Raw genomic sequence first — 23,167 nt, 5'->3', positions numbered from 1 at the left:
ATCAAATACGGTATATGTACATACACACGTGAAATTAGACTGTAACAACCGTTGCTGTCATCTTGCAGTTGTTTTTAGCGTAAGAAGCCGAGAGAAAATAGGGTTTGCAAAGAAATAAAAGTGAGGGAGAAAAGAGAAGCGCTGGGATATATATCTTTTTATATTTGATAGTTTTTGTTTCTATATAATTCATTATTTGTTTTGTTTTTTTGTTCTTTTCAAGTAGATGCAGATAATTTAGATTTTTCATTTTTTGGGGGGGGAGAATTATCGATGCAACGTAACTTGAAATAAAACTGCATTGTCATTTAAACATTTAGAAACTATATAAACAATCGACTACTTCTTTTTCTTTTTTTCTAAATAGTGGAAAGAAAAGATGTGACAGGAGGGGATTAAAAACCCCTAAGTCACAATACAGATTACCATTAATATTATACGGAGTACGATCGATATTTTCTATTTCATCTACTTTTAATAGTGGAGATGGATGGATGGATGGATAGATAGATAGATAGATAGTCTCTTACCTCTGATAGGAAAAACCAATAGCTTGTTATGAGCAGTCGTTTAACTCTCCTTGATTTTATGACATAGTTAGAAGGTTTTAACTATTTCTTTCATATTAGCTTTTAGAAACTTTCACGGTGGGTGGTCTCAAAATTATGAATTAACACAAGAAGTTTTATTGGCTCACCTGACAATTGAGTGAAATGAAGCAGGAAAAATTAAATGAATAGCTAAGATATATGAACACAATGAAACATCTGCAATGAATGTGAACCAAAACTATGCAGACAGACAGACAGACCCTGCCCACTCCATTATTTACCTTTGACTTATCCTGAGCCAAGTACGTCATTGTAATCACTGACATAGTCTCTAACAGAAAAGACAGAGAAACAGAGTGGATACAGACATATCTTGAGAGTTAACTAGTAGTTGCTAAGTGTGTTGGTGACTAAAGGTGGCTTGTCTATCAGCCAGTTGGTCCATTTGCAATATCATCATCATCACCACCACTCACTTTTCCATCTTCACATCAGTCAGACAGAATTTGTGGCAGATATTCTATGACTAGAAGAAGCCCTTGCTATTGCCAAACCTCAAGATGCTAGATGTTTTACTTTGAATGAGATGTACATAGCAATTGAAATTTCTAGTGAATTCTATTTGCAGAGTAATTACATATTTGCATATCAAAACAGAGATTGCAGACTTATCCAGTCTTTTGTTTGATATGTGTATAGATACGTGAGCTGGCAGAGTCATTAACACAGTGGACAAAATACTTAGCAGTATTTATTCCAGCTCTTCAAGTTCTTAATACCTATACTACTAGTCCTAGATGAAGTGGACACAAACTCAACTGCTGGTCCTGATGGTTTCCCAGCAATCCTCCTCAAATCGTGTAAGCATGCCCTGGCAAAACCCCTCAAGATTCTCTTCCAGAGCTTTCTTACAAATGGCAAACTGCCAAGCAAGCTGAAGGAGGGATTAATATGCCCAATACATAAAGGGGGAAGTAGAGTAGATGCCAAAAACTATAGGCCTATCTCTCTGACTTCACACATCAGCAAAGTCATGGAACGGATAGTCAGAGGGAAACTAATCGCATTCCTTGAGGAAAATAACTTGCTGAGTGATACCCAGCATGGTTTTCGACCAGGTAGGAGCTGCCTGACCCAGCTCTTACAACATTATGACTGGGTGTTGAGGCAGTTACTCAACAAATCAAATGTGGACGTAATATACCTTGATTTTGCAAAAGCTTTTGACAAGGTGGATCATGGTATGATATGCCACAAACTGCGTGACCTCGGCATAGCTGGAAAACTTGGAGTGTGGTTACATGACTTCCTGAAAGATAGGAGTCAGGCAGTAGCGGTTAATGGAGCCACCTGTATGAACACACACAAACAGTGAGCGGTGTTCCACAGGGCACTGTCTTGGGACCACTGCTTTTTATAGTGGCCCTCTCAGATATGCCCTCAAATGCCCGAATAGCCACTCTGGCAAGCTATGCAAGATGATACGAAAATCTCTCAGAAAATATAGAACCCCAGCGATGTTGCACACCTGCAGCAGGAGTTGGACTCAATCTACAGATGGGCTGAGGATAATAATATGCAGTTTAATGCTGAAAAATTCCAGGCCCTACGCTACCAGCATCCAAAACTGAATATTAAACTTACAGGGTACACCGGTCCACAGGGAATTTCAATCCCAGAGCCTAAGTCTGTGAGGGACCTGGGTATTGACATGAGTGATGATACCTCTTTCCAAGTGCACATTACCAGGATGGCGACAAAGTGCAGATGACTGGCTGGCTGGATCCTAAGAACATTCAGAACCAGAGATAAGAAAACCATGATGGTCTTCTGACGGACATTCGTCCTCAGCCACCTGGATTACTGCTCACAGCTATGGTCACCCACTAGTGTGAAATTAACAGCGGACCTTGAAGCAATCCAGAGAAGATTCACAAAGAAGATCGTCTCTTTGCAACAGCTCAGCTACTGGGAAAGGTTGAAACATCTAAGACTCTACTCCCTGGGGAGAAGATGGGAGAGGTATGCAGTAATATATATCTGGAAGATCCTGGAAAGAATTGTGCCAAATTTTGGCATTGAAAGCTACACCAATGCTAGAACGGGACAACACTGCATAGTACCAATGATCCCAGCAATGCCATCATGCTTCAGGACCAGCTACTGCAACAGCCTGGGTTTCAAAGGCCCACAGCTTTTTAATATTCTCCCAAAGAGTCTGAGGAACTTGCACAAAATAGATGTAGCGGTTTTTAAATCAAAGCTGGACCTCTTCCTGTCAAGAGTCCCAGATGAACCTACCTCACGACAAGGTGCAAATGAGGGTAGCTATATCAAACTCTATTCTTCACCAAGTGCCACATATTAGAGGGGGCTCTTAGTAATAACAGTGTAGCACAAAATGGCAGTGCATCAGCATGGCCACAGCTCTGAGCTGAAACTTTAAAAAAATATATATATATAATGGGCTTCTTTCAGTTTCTGTCTACCAAATCCACTCACAAGGTTTTAGTCAGACTCAGGGCTACAGCAGAAGACACTTGCCCAAGGTGCCACACAATGGCACTGAACTTAGAACTATGTGGTTGGGAAGCAAACTTCTTACCACACAGCCACACCTGCATACACACATACAGACTGGCATTTTATCTTATCAACCAACCATATCAGTTCCTAAGGACTCTTGCCTGACAAGCTTCTCAAAATCACACCTGACATACAACATAAATGATATTCTCTTTCTTTGCTCCCTCTCTCAATGCATACACACAAACATATATATATATGCACACACACTCAAATATATATCTATATCCATCTATATACATTATACAGACATATGCACACAAATATATGTAAATAAATGTTATATATACATAAATATACACAGACACACACACATTAAAACACAAACACCTACATATCATAACGCTCAATAAAACATCAGAAGCATATAATAGAAAGATTAACTCAAGTAATTTAATGCGCAATACAGCCTTGACTGGTTTCTGTTGATTTCCATAGAAGCTGTGAGCGGTGAAAGGCCAGAACTTTGAACATCTAAACAAAAGCCAGTTAGGATTTCCTGTTTTATTGTAGTAAAACCAAAGAAGAGGATAAAGACTAATAACAAACAACAGCAACAAGAAAACATATATGCACACAGTCCTTGTTGTTGTTTAGCCCCAGGTTAGCTGTGATAAAGCAGATCCATGCTCACAAGATCAAAACATTCCAGCTATGGCTTCCTCACCCTGTGTTTAGTTTATATATTATTATGTCTTTAAAAAAGAATGGATCCACTGAATAAAATAGCATTAAAAACACCATCAGAGTAAAAGATAGGATAATCACAACAGGATTGTCTTAGTTCACAAGTATGTTCAGTCAGAGCCTACGGGAGGCTAAATAGCACCCAGAGTAAGTGTATATAAAGCAATGTAGATAATGTCTAAGACACACTATGGGTAAATAAAAAATGGGATGGTCATGGCTGGAACACCTTTGATCATATTAAATCATGCCTAATATACAACACCAATGATACTATTGCTCTCTCTCTGTCAACATACACACATGTACATGCCTATATACATATAAACATACACACACATATACACTTGCATATATTCACACACACACACACACATGTAGCCTGGTGTAGACACAGACACAGTAGCCTGGTGTAGTCTTCTATCTGGCCAGCTCTTGTCAAACTATCCAACCCAAAGCAGCATGAAAGACAGGCATTAAATGATGATGACAATGATAATACACACATACATATGTGTATTATATCATCCAGTATACAGAGGGAAGTGGTTGGTGAATGAATAGAGACACCATAAGATTGAGAAGACTCTTTTGTTTAGCTGAGGACACTAGCTTCTCTAATGTTGGTGCCTTGTACCTAATATCCTCTGTAAACTGACAGGAAAATGAACAGAGATTATGTAGGACAGTGAGTCTTGTACTGTTGCCTTAATAAAATGTATCCTATGAACTCTGCTTGGTGGTTGATGTGAAGAAGGGTATCCAGATATAGAAACCATATCAAATTAAATATTTGCACAAGCTAAGCTCACCACTCCCAAAGCCAACCTACCAAGGAGAGCAATGATTTTGAATAGGAAATAATTTGGACTGTGACAACCTATTCAATCTATGCCCACAAAGAAAACACATGTAAGAAGAGGAAGAGAAAATAGGGTGTGATACAGCTGCTATTCATTACAAGTACAGTAACTATTGAGAGCTTCCTTTCATACCAGATACCTGTTGTTGCTGTAGCTGTTATCTGAGCAATCCTATGATCTAAAGTATTTCAAATGTGAGCGCTTTGTCTTTCTTTCTTTTTTTCCTGGTCAAAATGCATTTAAGACCACATTATCCAATGCATTTTTTTTCCTTCAGACATTAGAGCTCGATTTGAGGGAGAGTTACTCTTTCTTCCCTTTTACACATTTCAGTCATTTGACAGCAGCCATGCTGGAGCACTGCCTTTACTTATAGAAAGCACCCCCCAGGACTTATTCTTTGTAAGCTTAGTACTTATTCTAGTGGTCTCTTTTGCTGAACCGCTAAGTTTCGAGGACATAAACACACCAACATCAGTTGTCAAGGCATGGTAGGGGGGACAAGCACAGATACAAAGGCACACACACACACACATAAATGTATACATATATATATACACACACACACACACACACACACACAACGGGCTTCTTTCAGTTTCCATCTACCAAATCCTCTCACAAGGCTTTGGTCAGCCTGAGGTTATAGTAGAAGACACTTGCCCAAGGTGCCACACAGTGGGACTGAACCCGGAACCATGTGGTTGGGAAGAAAGCCTCTTACCACACAGCCATACCTTTGGCCACTATTTCTAACAGAATGAGAGACTGCACAGAGGCTCCTATATACAGTATTATTGTTCATCCCAAAGTCAGCACTGTTCCACCAGACCCATGTTCAAAAGGTGTTCCAGCCATAGTGTTCTTCTTTGTTCTGGTGGCTGTTTAGCCCCAAGCCAGCCTTGACTGAACATACTTATGAACAAAGACAACCCAATTGTGATCATCATATCTTATTTTGACAGTATTTTTAAGACTATATTATCCAATATGTCCATTTGTTTTTAAAGATATAGGCTAAGATTTGTGGGAGATTTGGCTGTCAGTGCTAGCACGCCAAGTGACTGCATAAAGGCTCTTCCATTATTTGTTTATAAAAGATATGTCATCAATGATAGAGCTCCAGCATGGCCACAGCCTTTTGGGCTAAAACACTATAAAAGTATAAAATAATGAGAAAAGGTATAAGAGAGTATTAATGCCAGAATCCTGTAATCAGAGGAGAGTGGACATTAAGTTGGTATTGACCTACAAACATCCAAATCATTTTATACTCCCATCAGGTCTTAAAAGTAGGAATTGTATTTTTCAGTTTTCAAAATTCCTCCAATATGATATCCACAATAAAGGCAGGACTGAAAAAGAGTGGAAAATAATAAAAGTCTACCCCTGCCGGTGCCACATAAAAGCATCCATGCCGGTGCCATGTAAAAGCACCCGTTTTCGTGCCACATAAAAAGCACTCAGTACACTCTGTAAAAAGGCTGGCACTAGAAAAGGCATCCAACCACAGAAACCATGCCAAAATAGACAATTGGAACCTGGGCTGTCCCCCAGCTGGCCAGTTCCTGTCAAATGATCCAACCCATGCTACCAGATGTGGATAATTAATGCACCCAGAGTACCAGATGTGGTTAATTAATGTACAGAATGTCATCAAACCCAACCATCAGAGTGATTCAACAGCAACATCAAGAACCAACAAGGGAAACACATACATAGTCTGATCACTTGACCTGCTAAAAATAACATCAAATCTCTCTCACATCACACCCTCTACCATCATAGAAAGGTAAAATACATTGGGTAACATAGTTTAGGAAAAGATGACAGACATGGATCATCAACCCCTTGAAATTAGTGTTCCAAGTCCTGGGACTCACAGGCCAGGTACCTGATTTCCATGCATATAAGTGACTGTGATCACAATATTCCTTCTGAATTGGATGCCAGTTCATCACAAGGTTACTCATTCACAGCTGAGTGAACTGGAGTAATGTGAAATGAAATGTTTTGCTTAAGAACACAATGCACTGTTCAGTCCAGGAGTAAAAAGCACAATCTTATGATTGTCAATGCAACACCCAAACCACTAGGCTAGAATGCTTTCACACTTAGATCTACTAATCTAAGGCTGATATAGGGCTACACAACAGCAGCAAACATCTAGCCCACAATATTTGTGCATTCATTTTCAGAGAAATTACATAAAACTTCTTCATTTCATTTCATTCAAATGAGAGATAGCTAAACAATACTTTATGCCCCTCCGTTGAATAGCTAAAATGCAGATACTGCTGCAAAGACAAGAAATAAAACAGAGACATTTCCCAGGGCATATGTATCTAGTTTTAAGCCATGATCAATTTAATAGGAGCTTGGATAAACAAAAGCAACAGCTACGTTTTCATGTATGCACACAAGGAAAACATAGAAAGAAAGAGACATGAAAACTCAATGGGCAAATTGATAAAGTACTGAACACTCAACCAAGAAGTCAGTAGTTTATCTTGAGACTGGCATTGTGTTGTGTCTATAATCAAGACCTCTACAACTAATTATACCTAGCCCTACAGAGTGGTATAGTTCCACACTGAAAATAGCAGTGATGTTAGTGTAAAATTAACAAATGCTTTGTTAGATTGTAGTGGCTAAACTGAAGGATTAATTTTAAAAACTGTTTACTCATGAAGGAGGGTAGCACCTTTGTCATTTTGCAGGCCCTCCAAGAGTGGCAAGATTAATATGGCTGAAAATGTAAGTCAGCTTCTGTAGGAGAAAAATTCATTTAGGAGGGGATTCTCTATGAGTTGACAGTCTGAGGAAGAAGAATTGGAAACTATGGCTAATGTAAGTTCAGGAAAGTAGGGAAGATTAGGTAGGGTAACAAAGAGAGACAAGAGGGTCAGGTGAGTCAAAGTGAAGGTGGTATACAAGTAGCTAGCTCAGAGAAGCTAGTAGTGAGGGAATTTAGCAGAGTACAGACAGATTTTACAATAATGGATCTGGAAGGCAAAATAGGAAACCACCCTAAGTTATTTCTCCTCTGAACTCCTATATGAAGACTGTATTCACAGTTGTCCCATTAGGGTTATGGGATAACTAACAAAAACATTTTGCAAATATTAGAATCTTTTAATTATATTCATGTCTAACCCATTCTGTAAGATGACTCTAAAGTATATTTATATTTGTTAGCAACTTGTTTGGTTTTCTATATGGTTAGCAGCAATCAATGGATCAAAGATGTTTACTCTGTGAATTATATTTTATAGAAATGTTAAAACCTTTGAAGAATTTTCCATTATTAGATTGTATCCACTGCTTAAAAAAAAAAACGTAACTGATTATGCTATACATCTATAGTGATTCCACAATGAATTGCTAAGTTGAACAACGAAATCAAATTCCTGCATGAATGTGAACAACAATAACGAAAACAGACAAACAATGCTACAACTATTTACTCCACTGTAAAGTAGGAATGTAGAAACAAGGGTTCCTGAGATGGTTTTCATACTGAACAACTAACTCTTCCATACCAGTTACAAATACTATGCAGTATTCATTTGGTACAATATAAAGGTTAGCTAGAAATTCAGCATAAACATAGACAACATTACAACAAACCATTTCAATAGAATATTCTCACTGAAAAAAAAAAAAAAAAAAAAAAAAAAAAAAATCAACATTTTAGAACTTTACTGCAACCATAGCAAGATAAACCAATGCCTACTAAATGGTGAATGATTAAGAAACAGTACATTCAAGTAAAAAGAAAAGAAGAATATACACTACAATCAGAGAAAGTACAAAAGCCGTTATACAAAACACACCAAAACCTTTCATCATATAAATAAGAACATAACAGTTTTATCTAAACATATTTGGTCACTGGATAAACAAGTTAAAACTTTATATTTATGTAGTAGCAATAAAACAAATACCTACTCACTCAAAAGTGAATGCTAAGGAAATGTCAATCAAGGGTTACAAGGAAAACTACTTCTGATTAACACAAGAACACATTCATTAACTATGGCAGACAAAACGCCAGGCTCTTTCACTACAAAAATCCCTGCCTATGAACAATGCTCAGCTTCTTTATTACATTAGCAAATAAAATACTTTATCTAAACGTTTGTTAACTAAAAGAAATTTCAATTCTAGAATATGTAAAAATGTGCACCAGGGTAGCAAAAATGATGCAATTCACTGCAAAGCACAAAAACATAACACTTTATCTAACTGTGTGAGATTCTCAACAAAAACTTAAGATTATACATTATTTATATTTGACAGATATTTGTCCTCATCTTGTTTGTTGTTAACACATTTTGGCTGATATACCCTCCAGCCTTCAGCAGGTGTCTTGGGGAAATTTTGAACCCGGGTTCTGATTCCTAAGGTATTTTTTGATATTATTATTAAGGTCACTGCCTGGAATCGAACCCTGAATCTTGGGGTTAGTAGCCCATTCTCTTAACCACTATGCCACATGCCCGTGGGCATATGGCATAGTTCTCTTAAATAGAGAACTGTAAAAACATAAGAATTCATTCTAAACTATTAACTCAGTAATTAACATTCTTCAAAAACTCTAACCAGATTGACTATACTCCTTTGTTCTTTTACTTGTTTCAGAGATCAGTCTGTGACCATGCTGGGGCATCTGCTTGAAGGATTTAGTCAATCAAATCAACTCCAGTACTTATTCAAAAGTCTATTGTTACTTATTCTATCTAGTACTATTTAGCAGTTTGGCAAACAGAGACTAAATTAAAGGGCCCTAAAACAAGCCCACACTGATTGACAAGCATTGAAACACACACACACACACAAGATCCAGCAGTTTCTATCAGCCAAATTTACTCAAGGCATGGATATAATAAAAGACATTTGTCCAAGGTGCTGTAACAACAGGACTAAACCTGAGGCCATGTGATTACAAAACAATCTTCTTAACCCTAGTCATACCTGCACTTAAGCTACATATTCCATGATAGCTTCTTATAAACACCAATCAGAAAAACAAACCAAGAAAATAACTTGGGAGTCCCTAACAGACATTTTATTTATTTGTGTGTGGTGGGGTGCAAATGTAAGAAATATCTACAATGAACAGTAAAATAACCAAATAAACTAACTGTAGGTATGTCAAGGCAAAGGTCACAAACTATGAAGAAAAATCAATCAGAAATAGTTTCCAACTATTTTAGTTTCCAACTGAAAGAAGCCTGTCGTGTATGTATGTATGTATATATATATATATATATATATATATGCATGTATGTGTGTGTATATGTTTGTGTGTCTGTGTTTGTTCCTCCAACATTGTTTGACAACTAATGTTGCTCTGTTTATGTCCCCATAACTTAGAGGTTTGGCAAAAGAGACCAATAGAATAAGTACTAGGCTTACAAAAAATAAGTCCAGGGGCCGATTTGCTCAACTGAAGGCGGTGCTCCAGCATGGTCGCAGTCAAATGACTGAAACAAGCAAAAGAATAAAGAACATTTTAAAGTTTCATATCTATAAAGTAACAAAATTTAATATAGTTCAAACAAATACAAATATTCTTCTAGATTTTCATGCTAAAATTACTTGCATAAGCATCAATTGTTGAAAATAATTTCTTTCTAGAAATGTCAGATGTCTGTTTACATGAGTCAATACTAGTAAATGAGAGATTAAGTTAAAGAAAGACTCTAGTAAAACAGAGATCAATGGAGATGAAGAATGGAATGAGAGCTGTATGTACAAAGGAGACCCAACATAAAAAGATGACCTGTGAAGAAGGAATTTTGAGGAAATTTGGACAAAACAAGATCTTGGTGACAATGAAATTTCTTAAAGCATTTTTATGGCCCTGATGTATTTAGCACTGCCAAACCTTTCAAAGACAGTTGTATGATTTGTCTAATTTCTTATGAAATTTAACTTAAATGAAAGAGAAGGAAAAGGATTAATAAAGATGTATAATAAATTTTACACAGGGGTTCACTGAAACAAGGAATGTATTTCAAGGTTTCCACAAGAATAAAAAGAAGCTGGTATAAACACTGCTTTAATCACTGGTAGACATCAAGAGCTTTGGGAAACCTTACTTCTTTACAATTAAAATAATACTTACCAAGTACTTAGAGTAGCAATCAGATATTTTTAACAGAACAATTCAAAAGGAAAAATCTATAAATTTAATATTTGGCCAGTCATGATAACTCAGTTATGAGTGTTCCAATTGATTTAATCACTGGAACAGCCTACTTGTTAAATTAATATGCAAGTAACTGAGCACTCCACAAACATGTACCTCAGTGTATTTCTCAGGAAGACTCAGCATGACACGAAATGTGACAAGGCTAGCCCTTTCGATTTATAGTACAACTCACTTTTGACAGCTGAGTAGACTGGAGCAACGTGAAATGAAGTGTCTTGCACAAGGAAACAATGCACCACCAGAAATCGAACTCATTACCTTACAGTCATGAGCAGATACCTTCACCAAGAAGTCATATGCCAATCATGATGCTGAAACCAAAGTTTATATATATATACACGTAGTATGTATAGAGTTTTCCCACATGTAAATTGAAACCAGGCTACCTAGGTGAAAACCAAAAATATAAACTACTAGACCACATGGGAGTGTGTGTGTGTGTGTGTGCACATACATACACACCAGCAATGCAAACCAATGGAACATTTACAGGTAATATCACGATGCCCCCAGCCTTATTTTGGTACCTATTAAGAGCGAGGTGCTCTGAATCGGCAATGACAGAGCTGCTGGTGATGAAGTAATAGTCCTTCACTCTTCAACCTGTAGGCTGGCACATTGAAAATTTGGTTAGCCAAAACAATCTAATGAGAACAATTACTGAGAAAGAAAAAAAAGAAAGTAAGAAAGAATAAAGCAAGAGTAATCTATTTTAATAAAAACTTGATGGAAATAATTGGTTTGGTGCATAAAACAAAAATAGCCAAATTACTTCTTTTCAAAAGGATTTGGTTGATCTCTTAAAAGATTGGCTATGTTTACAAAAAGACAATCTCTATGTAACAAGACGCTGCATGTTAAGAATAGCCATGTTACTGGGGCTACAGTTATATTATTATTTAGTTAATTACATCTTGTCGCACATAATGAGCAGATTGCAACACAAGCGTAAAAAGCATTTTTGCATTATATATATGTGTGTGTGTGTGTGTGTGTGTGTGTGTGTGTGTGTGTGTCACACACATCACACAAGAAAAACCTGCAAATAGTTAGAACAATAGCGACATGCAAATTGTTACTACATTAGAAAGAGCTAAATAGACTTGTTCTACAACGTATTCAATAGGAAACGGGGGAGGGGGGTAAAACAGTAGCAACAAGATCAGTGGACTTAATGATTAAAAGAAAGTGAAGGAGGATGGTGTGTTGAAGAGAGAGGAAGAAGGTGGTGAGAGAAGAACAAAAGGAGAAAAGAATGAGAAATTTTTTTTAAAAAATGAAAAAAATGAAGTAAGGAATTAAAATGATTGAAGAAAGAAACAGGGTTTGTTTATTTGTTTAAATTGTTTTTTGTTTTTTTTTGGGGTGGGGGACAGGAGTGCAATTTATTTCTTTAAATATGAAAACTTTTTTTTTCTAGGTCAATATTGACTTTCGAAATGTGACTACTTCAAGAGAAAAGTCAATTTAAATTGGGCTTTAATTTATTAAAAGTTCTACTAACATCTGGCAAAACTAGAGAGATGTAGTTTGCAAGAGTATTTACAACAGCAACAATAAGTAGTAATTGTAGAACACCATAGAAACCCAACCATTATAATTATTTGTGAACCCTTAATGGCTAAGAAAATGTTATTCAGGCCAAGTACCTCTAGTAGAAAAAAATCATTATTATTATTATTATCATCATTAATAATAATGATATTTACATAGAACTATAATTTTATTTTTGTGTCTTGATTTAATTCTATTCTTTTTTTTTTTTTTTTTTACAAAGTCACATAAGATTCCAGTTGAATAAAATTTTTCAATTTCATACCTATCACAAGGACATCAATCAGCAAAGTGAATTAAAATGATACAACAAGTCTATTTTTTTAGAAGCACCTTGATTTTTGAATGATGAATTTTCAAAACAAGAAATAAAAGAGAATAATAATACTCTTAATGAAATTCTGAGAGAAGCAGAAACATTGAAAACAGTAAAAGTTTTCCAGACCAGAGTTGCTGTTTCTTAACCCTAGATCACCTGATTACAACATACAAAATTGAAGGAACTGTGGCCACAACCATTCCAGCTTTCAATTCTCAAACATAATGCATCCAGGCCTACATTATCCAATGCACTTTATCTTTAAGGTGTTAGAGTATGATTTTTGAATTCCTAGCCAGTCATATCATGTAGGAGCTATTTTATTGGCTTGCCAGGCCAGAGTCAACAGGTACTGATATTAAGTATTATACATGGTGAATGCAATCAACTACACTCGCTTCCCTAGCTGAAGTCTCACGCAGAATATATATAAATATATATTGACATCATCATTTAAGGTTCACTTTTATATGCTTGCAGGGGATTTGTTGAGGCAGATTTTTGATACCTGGATGCCCTTCCTGTTGCTAACTCCCACCCATTTCCCAGTAAGATAATAGTCCCCTTGACTAGGCATGTTCCCACAAAAGATTGCAAATCAAGGACACAGCTTGCAGAATGGTGACATTTCAACTACTACATGAAGTCAAGACTATATATATATTCAATTTCTGCCAACCAAATCCACTCCCAAGGCTTTGGTCAGCCAGGGGCTATAGTAAAAGACACTTTCCTAAGGTGCCACACAGTGGGACTGAACCTAAGACCTTGTACTTGAAAAACAATCTTCTTACCACACAGCTATACACCTATGGTATATGTGTGTGTGTGTGTATGATACACAGGATTTGGACTAAACAATGGAAACACCTAGCATCATAATTATGAAATATCTATAAAACTATCCAAAGCTTGTTTATTTTTATGTTTTTTTTATTTATTATTAGTGTTGCTTTATATGTTTTGCTAAAATTACTGTTTCTTTACAGATATCATTGGAGAAAGGTAATTAAGATCCATTAAAATGACAGATCAAATAGGTCAAATTGTTGGTGCTCGTATGGCAGGTGCTAGCATAATGAAAACAGCCGAAATGTTTCGTGTATCAAACAGAACTCTCTTGAGAAAGGAGGAAAAAACCTCCTCATCGAAACAAAACTTTGGAAGAAAATCAAAACTTTCAGATAGGGACCATCAGACACTTAACATGAATTGTTAGAAAGGATCACAAAAGTACAGCTCCCAAAATTACTGCAGAGCTTAATGACCATTTTGAGAACCCAGTTTCCACAAAAATTGTTTGCCAGGAGATGCACAAAGCCAGAATTCATGGTAGGGCTGCAATCAGAAAACCACTACTTTCAAAAACTAATGTTGCAAAGCATTTAGAGTGGAGTAAAACCTACAGAATTGGTCCCTAGAACAGTGGAAGAATGTTATTTTCTCAGATGAGTCATCCTTTACCTCATTTCTGACCACTGGTTGAGTATACGTAAGGAGACAGCCAAAAGAAGCATTTGATCCAGACTACCTTCAGCCATGCTGGAGCACTGCCTTTAGTCGAGGAAATCGACCCCAGGACTTATTCTTTGTAAGCCTAGCACTTATTCTATCGGTCTCTCTTGCCAAACTGCTAAGTTACGGGGACGTAAACACACCAGCATCGGTTGTCAAGAGATGTTGGGGGTGGGGGACAAACACAGACACACAAATACATACATATACGATGGGCTTCTTTCAGTTTCCATCTACCAAATCCACTCACAAGGTTTTGGTCGGCCCAAGGTGCTACGCATTGGGACTGAACCCGGAACCATGTGGTTGGTAAGCAAGCTACTTACCACACAGCCACTCCTGCACTTGAAGGGCATCAGGCTGTAGAAACACTGCCAGATCAGATTGGAGCCTGGTGCAGCCTTCTGGCTTCCCAGATCCCCGGTCGAACCGTCCAACCCATGCTAGCTTGGAGAACGGACGTTAAACAATAATGATGATATATATATATACATACATATGTGTGTGTGTGTGTATGTATATATATATATATATATATATATACATATGTGTGTGTGTGTATGTATATATATATATATATATATATATAATACATATGTGTGTGTGTATGTATTATATATATATATATAATATATATACATATGTGTGTGTGTATGTTATATATATATATATATATATATATATATATATACATATGTGTGTGTGTATGTATATATATTATATATATATATATATATATATACATATGTGTGTGTGTATGTATATATATATATATATATATATATATTATATATATATATATATATATATATATATAGGTATATATGATGATTTTATATATATATGATATATCTACTGACCTCTTTTGCCAAATCGCTAAGTTATAGGGATGTAAACTCACCAATAACAGTTGTCAAGCGATTATGTGGGGGGGACAGAGACATATATATATATATACATACATACATACATGACAGGCTTCTTTCAGTTTCCATCTACCAAATTCACTCACAAGGGTTTGGTCGGCCCAAGGCTATAGTAGAAGACACTTGCCCATGGTACCACGCAGTAGGACTGAACCCAGATCCATGTAGTTGTGAAGCAAGCTTCTTACCACACAGCCACTCCTGCACCTATATATACACACATGCACACACACACACACACACACATACATGTGCTCTCTCACACACATACACCCAAGGCAGGAAGTTTAATTCTACTTAACACTTGACAGTGGTTACAACTGACAGATTTAAATAAGCTTGTAATGAGTCTTATACATATACGTATGTATGAGTGTATGTGTGTGTGTGTATATATATATATATATATATATATATATATATGAGAGTGTGAGTGAAAAATAAAGAAAAATAATTCCATGTATATTTTAACAATTAGTCAACATTCAACTTGTTTTCTTGAAATAAATTTAAAGAAAAATTTATGCAAAATTTGAAAGATTGAACATCTCTTTTCATGGAAAACTTCTTGTGAATGACTGAGGCAAATCAAATTTCATCCTTTTGAGGTCAATAAAATAAGTACCAGTTGGCCACTGGGGTCAACAGAATCAGTTTTTCTCTTCCCTAAAATTCCAGGTCTTATGCCAACAACAGAAAGAATTATTTTGTGGAGTCGTCAGTCTGAATGTACTGTAGTAGTTGTTCCAGTTCTTAAATGTTCAGAGTTCAAATCCCATTGAGAACAACTTTGCAATTCATACCCTCTGATGTAGATAAAATAAAGTACCAGTACACACTTCCCTCAAAACTGCTGGCCTTGTGCATCTAAATCTAAGACAATTATTAAGGACAATGCATTGGAAAAATTTAATTAGGCATCAGACAAAATGTCTGATGGTATATATTTCCCAGCTCTTAATGTTTCCTAGACATGCCTATCAAATGTACCAGCATTAATTCCACTTGATTAGTAATTTTTTCCATATATAATGAATGCATTTTTCTTTTCCTCTCAAGAATGTCATATATAGAATGATAACAATTCAGGGCATAATTTTTGTCCCTCAGCTCACATAAGGAACTTGACTGATACTAACCTACATAATGAGACTAAGAGGACAATTATGTAATCTGTTCTATAATCTAAAGTGCCAAACAACTAAACTTAAAAACAGAAATAATAAGCAAAGAGATTTTTTTTTGTTTGGTTTTTTCCAAGAAGCAAATGATTTTACTCCCACTTATTTCAAATAATTGTATGACTTAACATTAAGTTTTTAAATAAATAAACTCAAAAGAGTTCATTTGTAACAGTTCACTATTTAAAGCTGCAATATTATTTGAAAAAAAAAAAAATGAAAGCACTTAAGCATTTAAGTACATCAGTAACATAACCTATTCATCAGCTCAAATATCAATTCAATGCATTTAGTAGTCTTTCTACTTACCAAGACAAACAAAATTCTGCAACATACTGATGGTAAGGTAAACAAATAATGAATTGAATCCCATTTCTAAAATGCACTGGCTAAAAACATGGAATCTACATAAGATTTGGACTAAATGTAAATTTAATAACATTTTTATGATCATCCATAAATTATTCAAAGCATGATAAATTTCAGGATAGTTATATCTAAGTGAGCACATCTGCTCCAGAACTTTGTTTCTTTATATTCTTATTTGAGAGCATAGAAAAATTAATCCTGGTTGTGACTTATTAACTCACATAAAGAGAGATAAAACAGCCACATTGTTGAACATAGTTTAATTAAATAGTCATAAGAGATGAGGAAGCACTCAGTGCCTTAGCAAACACTCACAGGATGGTGCAATTGATGCAGCTGGTGTCCAGTTTGAACTGCTAAAGGTCAGTACTGGTGTAGGGGAAGAACCTGGATGGGATAGAATTCCTAGTGGTAGTATTTCAAAGGTTATCCCAAGAACTGTAACCATTGAGAATACCTATAGTTGCTTAAAGTGTTTAGTATAAAATCTGACAACTGAGAGACTCCTGATCAAACAGACTTATAGACAAAAGCATTCCAGCCATGACCCTCTCAAATTTTTTCAGACACAGAATATGCAGAACTACATTTCCAATATGTGCTTTTTTTTTTTTTTTTTTTGAGAAAGAGAGAGAGTATAACGTGATTCAAAAGAGACACAGCCACTATTCCTAGTGAGGCAGTAAAAGTGATAACAGGAAGAGAGATGCTGGGTCAATGGTTTGAAGCAAAAGTGTTACAACAATTTGCAACAACAGAACAATTAATAACATAGCTGCCTGGAAGTGATAGAGACATGGTCCAAATCCCAATAGGTTTGTTCTTTTTCTTCTTTGAACTAACAACTGACATAGCACATATTAGAATACCAATCAATTTGCAGGTCATGAGTTCATATTCACAACAGGTTTTCTATTGTGTGTGTGTGTTAATGACTTATGAGAAAAGGGAAACTTCAAGAGTTTGTTTTTTTTCCAAAACAACAGAATTTAGTAAAACTTTATTTTGAACACCTCAATATATGAAGAATCACTAAAATGAGAGAAAACTAAAATTTCTTTTGTGAGTAAATAGAGAGCTCACAAAAATAATTTTAATTTTTTCTCAATAACATATCTTAAATTTTCCTATTCCTTGTAGCAACAAACAAGCCTAAATTTATACTGGTACATTTGTTTACTGGACAGTGACCATACTGGGGCACTGCCTTCAAGGGTTTTTGCAGCTGACTGTATCACTATTAAGGAACTACCCTACCATATTTTCTCTCCAAAAATGGACCAGAGAGCTACAATGTACTGAATAAGTTGGATGAAGAAATTTTTCCCAACCAAGCTCTTCAATCTTATGTGATGTGATCTTTGCAGTGTGGGGTCACGCATTGTCCTGATGAAACAGGCATGGAGACAGTAACACACATACACACACCATCATTTAATGCCCCTTTTTCTCCATACCGGCATTAGTTGGACAGCTTGAGAACTGATGAGCTAGAGGGCTCCACTAAGTTCTATGTCTGCTTTGGCATGGTTTCTACAGCTTGATGCCTTCCTAATGCCAACCACTTAACAGAGTGTACTGGGTGCTTTTTAGTGGCACCAACACCAGTGAGGTCACCAAGTACCCACAAGATAAGACCACTCAACAGGGCATAGACTGGAGGAATAAAAAATTATGACAGAGGGAGAAGAGCAGGTGTTTTGCTGTATATGTGAATGTATATGTATACACACACACACAACAGTAGGCTTCTTTCAGTTTCCATCTACCAAATCTACTCATAAGTTGCCATGAAGTGAGACTATGTGGTTGGGAAGCAAACTGCTTACCACACAGCCACACCTATGCCTAAGATATTAATTTAAATTGCATTAGACATTATAAACACCAATTTATGATATAAAGAGCAACATATCTTCTGTCAGTACTTGGCAATCAACAGATATGTGGTTCAAGCCTGTCAGGAGGCCTATGCTCTTTTTCTGTCCCAAAGTGGTATTTATGGATAATATCTTTGGGATCCGACTATCTCTATGACCTTAAGCTAGCTTTTAGCAAAACAGATTTTAATTACCTTCCTCATTAGAAATAATTCAATTATTTAACAAGGAAATTGCAACCACAATGCTAAATGTGCTCCAAAACTAATTTTACAGACTGATTGAAATCATGGCTGATATGATATTGATCTGAATAATTTTTACAAGAGTTAGTATCCTACATGGGGGAATGTTTCCAAGCTACAAGAAATCAATACATCATAATTGATATTAACCAATATTATTTGACATTGTCTATGGCTGTGAAATTAAGGTGTTGAACTATTGACCATAATGGTTTTGGAGTTCAAATCTTACAACTACTGTATAATGCTCCTGAGCAGGTCACATAACACTGCTGACCCCAGTATACCTGACTGGCAAAAAGAAAAGCCCATTCCTAATTCACAGTTAAGTGGTTTGGTTACAAAGCACTACCTGAACATAATCGATCCAGGCCCACCTGACTGGCTCCTGTGCTGGTGGTATGTAAAAAGTACCCACTACACTCTCAGAGTGGTTGACGTTAGGAAGGGCATCCAGCTGTAGAAACATTGCCAGATCAGATTGGAGCCTGGCTCTCCAGACCTCAGTCAAACTGTCCAACCCATGCTAGCATAGAAAACAGACGTTAAACAATGAGGATGATGTGGTTAACCATATATGTGATTAACCATATGTTTAACCATGTATGTGTTTAACTATATAAACCTCTATATGCATATGTGTGTGTAAATATGAATGCATATATATCCAAGTATCAGTATTTGCAAGTATCCATGTATATATGTTCCTGTGTGTGTGTGTGAGAGAGAGAGAGAGAAAGAGAGAGAAAGAGGGGGAGGGAGGGAGAGAGAACATGTCTAAGCCTTCATATGCAATTAAAGTTAATATACTAGTAACACTGCTTGCAGCCATAATTGCTGTAAACATGCACAGGTGTCATTTGACAAAGTAATCAGTATTCTAGTAGACTACTAACAAGACTCTTTACAAATAGATAGAAGCACAGTGCCACTGTGCTATTAAGCTCCAGAAGCTGGACTACAGGTCACAAGATCAGAAGTTCAAACATCTGTAGAGTTTTGTCCCTTAAGCAAAGTACATCATTCTTCTTCTTTATATAACTAGTAATAATCAAATGCCATTGATCCTTCATGACTGAAGTTGAGCTCAATAAGAAGAGTTGAAATGGAAATCAATAAGAAGAGCAGACAACCATAAAAAAAATTAACACCTGTTACAACAGTTGCTCAATCTGATATAACTAGCAGCTTCAGGTTACACTCAAATGTCTTAAAAGCATAAAGAAATGGTGGACCACATGGTCACTAATATACAAAAGGACTGGATAGTCACAGTTGGGTTACAGAACCCTTGATTGGAAACTGACTTTGGGTTAAACAATAGCAAGAAAACATATGCAGTAGATAATGTAGTCCTAGATACAGTGAGTCTTACAGCTGGAGCACCATAGATCTACTTAATCAGAAGTTGCCTTACGGCTGAACAACAAGGAATATATACTGTAGAGATAATGTAGTCCTAAATACATTACGAATAAAGAAGGGTAGGTCATACTCAGAACATCTATTATAGATCTGCTTGATCAGGGACCGATACTGAGTTAAACAACAACAAAGAATACACAACAGATGACATAATCTCTAGATACACTATACCTCAATAAAAGATGAGAAGGTTACATCTGGAACATCTTCCATCTTAGACCAGCTCAGTTTAGTTGACAACATGTAAATATTCGAAAAATAATGTAGAACGGGCAACAGAGATACATAGTAAAAATAAAAAGAAATTAACTGAATAGTAACTAACACACTCAACACCATATGTTGCACCATTTGTCATATAGTAAAATTGCAGGTAAGAACAAATCTAGAATAATTTAGTACTAGTGCAGTAAACTTATTAGAAATTTGTAAACAGTTTTCTGGCTTAATGTAACAAAAGCTTAAGATTGTATCATTGGTAATCAAATAAACAAATGCTAAACATTTATGACATGGCTTTATGCAAATAAATGACACTTGTAGTACCAGTGGAAAATGCAAATTACTCTGAAAACTGTAAGAATAGTTGGAAATTTAGAGAGAGCCACAAAAGATATAATTTCTTTTGAAATAATAGTTGATTTGAAATATTTGATTTTTTAGATGGTGCAAAAGTCTGCATACATAGTATCAAATATATAGTCTTATGAGGCAACATTTCTGAAAGCCATAGTCCTTGTTATACATTTGTCACCATTTCTACTTTGAGAGTCATTATCTATTGTTTTGCTTTTCTTTGACTTCATGTCAAGAAAAACCAGATAATTGTAAAGCAAACTTCTTAACAACACAGCTACACCTGTACCCACAATAACAAAACATTTACAGGAAATCTCACTCAACTCAACTTCAGCCAATAAATTCTCAAAGTTATCAGCTCTTTTGATATCTCGTTAATCTCTCAATTAAGACAGCAGATTAGTCAAATTGTTCAAATTGTTAGAGTGATGGGACAAAATGGCCCCGCAGTATTTGATATGGTTTTTTATATCCTGGATTAAAATCCAGCTACAGTCAACTTCCTGGGTTGATAAAATAAAGTACTACTCAAGTACTGGGCTCAATATAATTAACTGTACCCTCCAACATTTCTGGCCTTGTGTCTATGTAAGAAATTGAAGAACAGAGAATTGGTAGAATTGTTAGGTAATCAAATAAAATGCCCTATAGTACTTAGCTGTGACCCTTGTCATTCTGAGTTCAAATCTCGTCATGGTCAAATTTGTCTTTCACCCTTCAAAAGTTGATAAAATAAAAGTACCACTCATGTACTGAGGTTGATTTAGCTTATTAAACCTCTCCTTCTAAACTTGTAGACTTGTGCCTATGTAAGAAAATGGACAATCTATAACATCTATCGAAAGTTTTTACAAAAAGATAGAAGCTAATTATTTATTCATTAAATAAGTAATAATAGAACTGTTTTTTTTTTTTTACTTAACTCCTAACCTAGAAAGACATGAATAAAATTTGCTGAAAAAAAAGCTGTTAATCAACTATGGTGACAAAATTAATCACTAAAGTAAGCGGGTAAAAGCCATATGTGTAGGCATAAAGATCTTAGCATCAGCTAATTTAAATAATAATTCTAAAGGATTATGAAAAGTGACAGTATCTTGTATTCATAATACACCACAAACTTACACAAATAGGTTTATACAAACATACATATGAACATGGATGGACACATACACACAACAAATATTTATAGATTAATTGCTATTGCTTAGAATATCCATATTACAGATGTAAATAAATAGAATGACAAAACCGCATTACTTCTTTGTAAGAAGAGATTAAAAAAAGCAAATATTCTATAAACAGCTTGAAACTGGAATAAAAAAGAGCCATTTCACTCTCATTAAAATGTGAACATATTAAACCTTAAGATTAATGCTTTACAACATTAAAAACAATAGAGACGTGATGCATTCTTTAATTAACATTATAGCTTTTCTTTTAATTAGTTTGTAATTAATGCAGTTATTTTTTTTCTGTTGACATCACAATGTTTATAATTTTTTTATATGGTTTAGTCAAAGAAGGAAAGATAGCATCAATCACAATTTCCATTTTCTAGGATCTCCAAGACTAGTTGTGGAGAAAGGAGGAATCAGAGACCTGGTTCAAATATTTTGAACATTGCATAAGGTAGAGGCACTGAACCAGGCAATGGATGGATCGAGAGTGTTGTAGTGATCTTAAAGAATACATACAAATTAGAATCATAAAAAAAAACATCACTACCAAGCCAGGTAAAGATCTTGATATTCAATCAAATAGTCTAGCAACAACAGGTAAAGTGACAATACAACATTGGCTGTCAGCCTTTTTCAACACAAGAAATGCTGCCGGAATCATGATTGCTGAATCAGTTTCAAGCCATAGATGTGTCTGAACAGAGTTAACATCAAATATTGAGCTACAACCCACATAAACCTTCTGACTGTATAGTCAACCTTTTTTGCAGCAACTTATACAATCAGCAGAAAGGTTGAATGGCTTTACAACATAATGCTAAAATTACAACACCACCCCCATTCCTACCCACTCCACCCATCTGACCAACGTAAATATGACTGAATATATCTAATGCATAAGTTACTCCTTAGGGCCTTGAACCGATAAGGGACCTTTTACATGTTCACCTAATCAACTAGAAATAGCAGCCAAACCTCATTCAAATTACACCCTACTGCATTAAACAAAAAATAACACATGAGATTATTAAGTTTCATGATAGTCTTTAAAAACAGTATGATCGTGGGTGGGACACCTTTGATTAT

At 35.7% G+C, this 23,167-nt stretch overlaps 1 protein-coding gene across 14 annotated transcripts in view; it reads right to left on the bottom strand.

The window, feature by feature from the left end:
- Positions 1 to 23,167, bottom strand: part of LOC115213916 (probable protein phosphatase 2C T23F11.1) — a 242,823-nt gene that overhangs the window by 102,789 nt on the left and 116,867 nt on the right. Inside the window, exon 1 of one of the 14 annotated variants that reach the window (XM_036504692.1) lies at positions 531 to 553. The exons of the other annotated variants lie outside the window; for them this stretch is intronic. The gene's annotated coding sequence lies outside the window, so the exon portion shown is untranslated. Of the gene's footprint in view, positions 1 to 530; positions 554 to 23,167 lie in introns of those variants that run through there. 14 annotated transcript variants of the gene reach the window in all.

The sequence above is a fragment of the Octopus sinensis genome, linkage group LG7, assembly GCF_006345805.1.
Source record: "Octopus sinensis linkage group LG7, ASM634580v1, whole genome shotgun sequence".
In the NCBI taxonomy this organism is placed as follows: domain Eukaryota; kingdom Metazoa; phylum Mollusca; class Cephalopoda; order Octopoda; family Octopodidae; genus Octopus; species Octopus sinensis.
The sequence above is the reverse complement of the archived record's forward strand: the minus strand, read 5'-3'. Positions and strand labels throughout refer to the sequence as shown.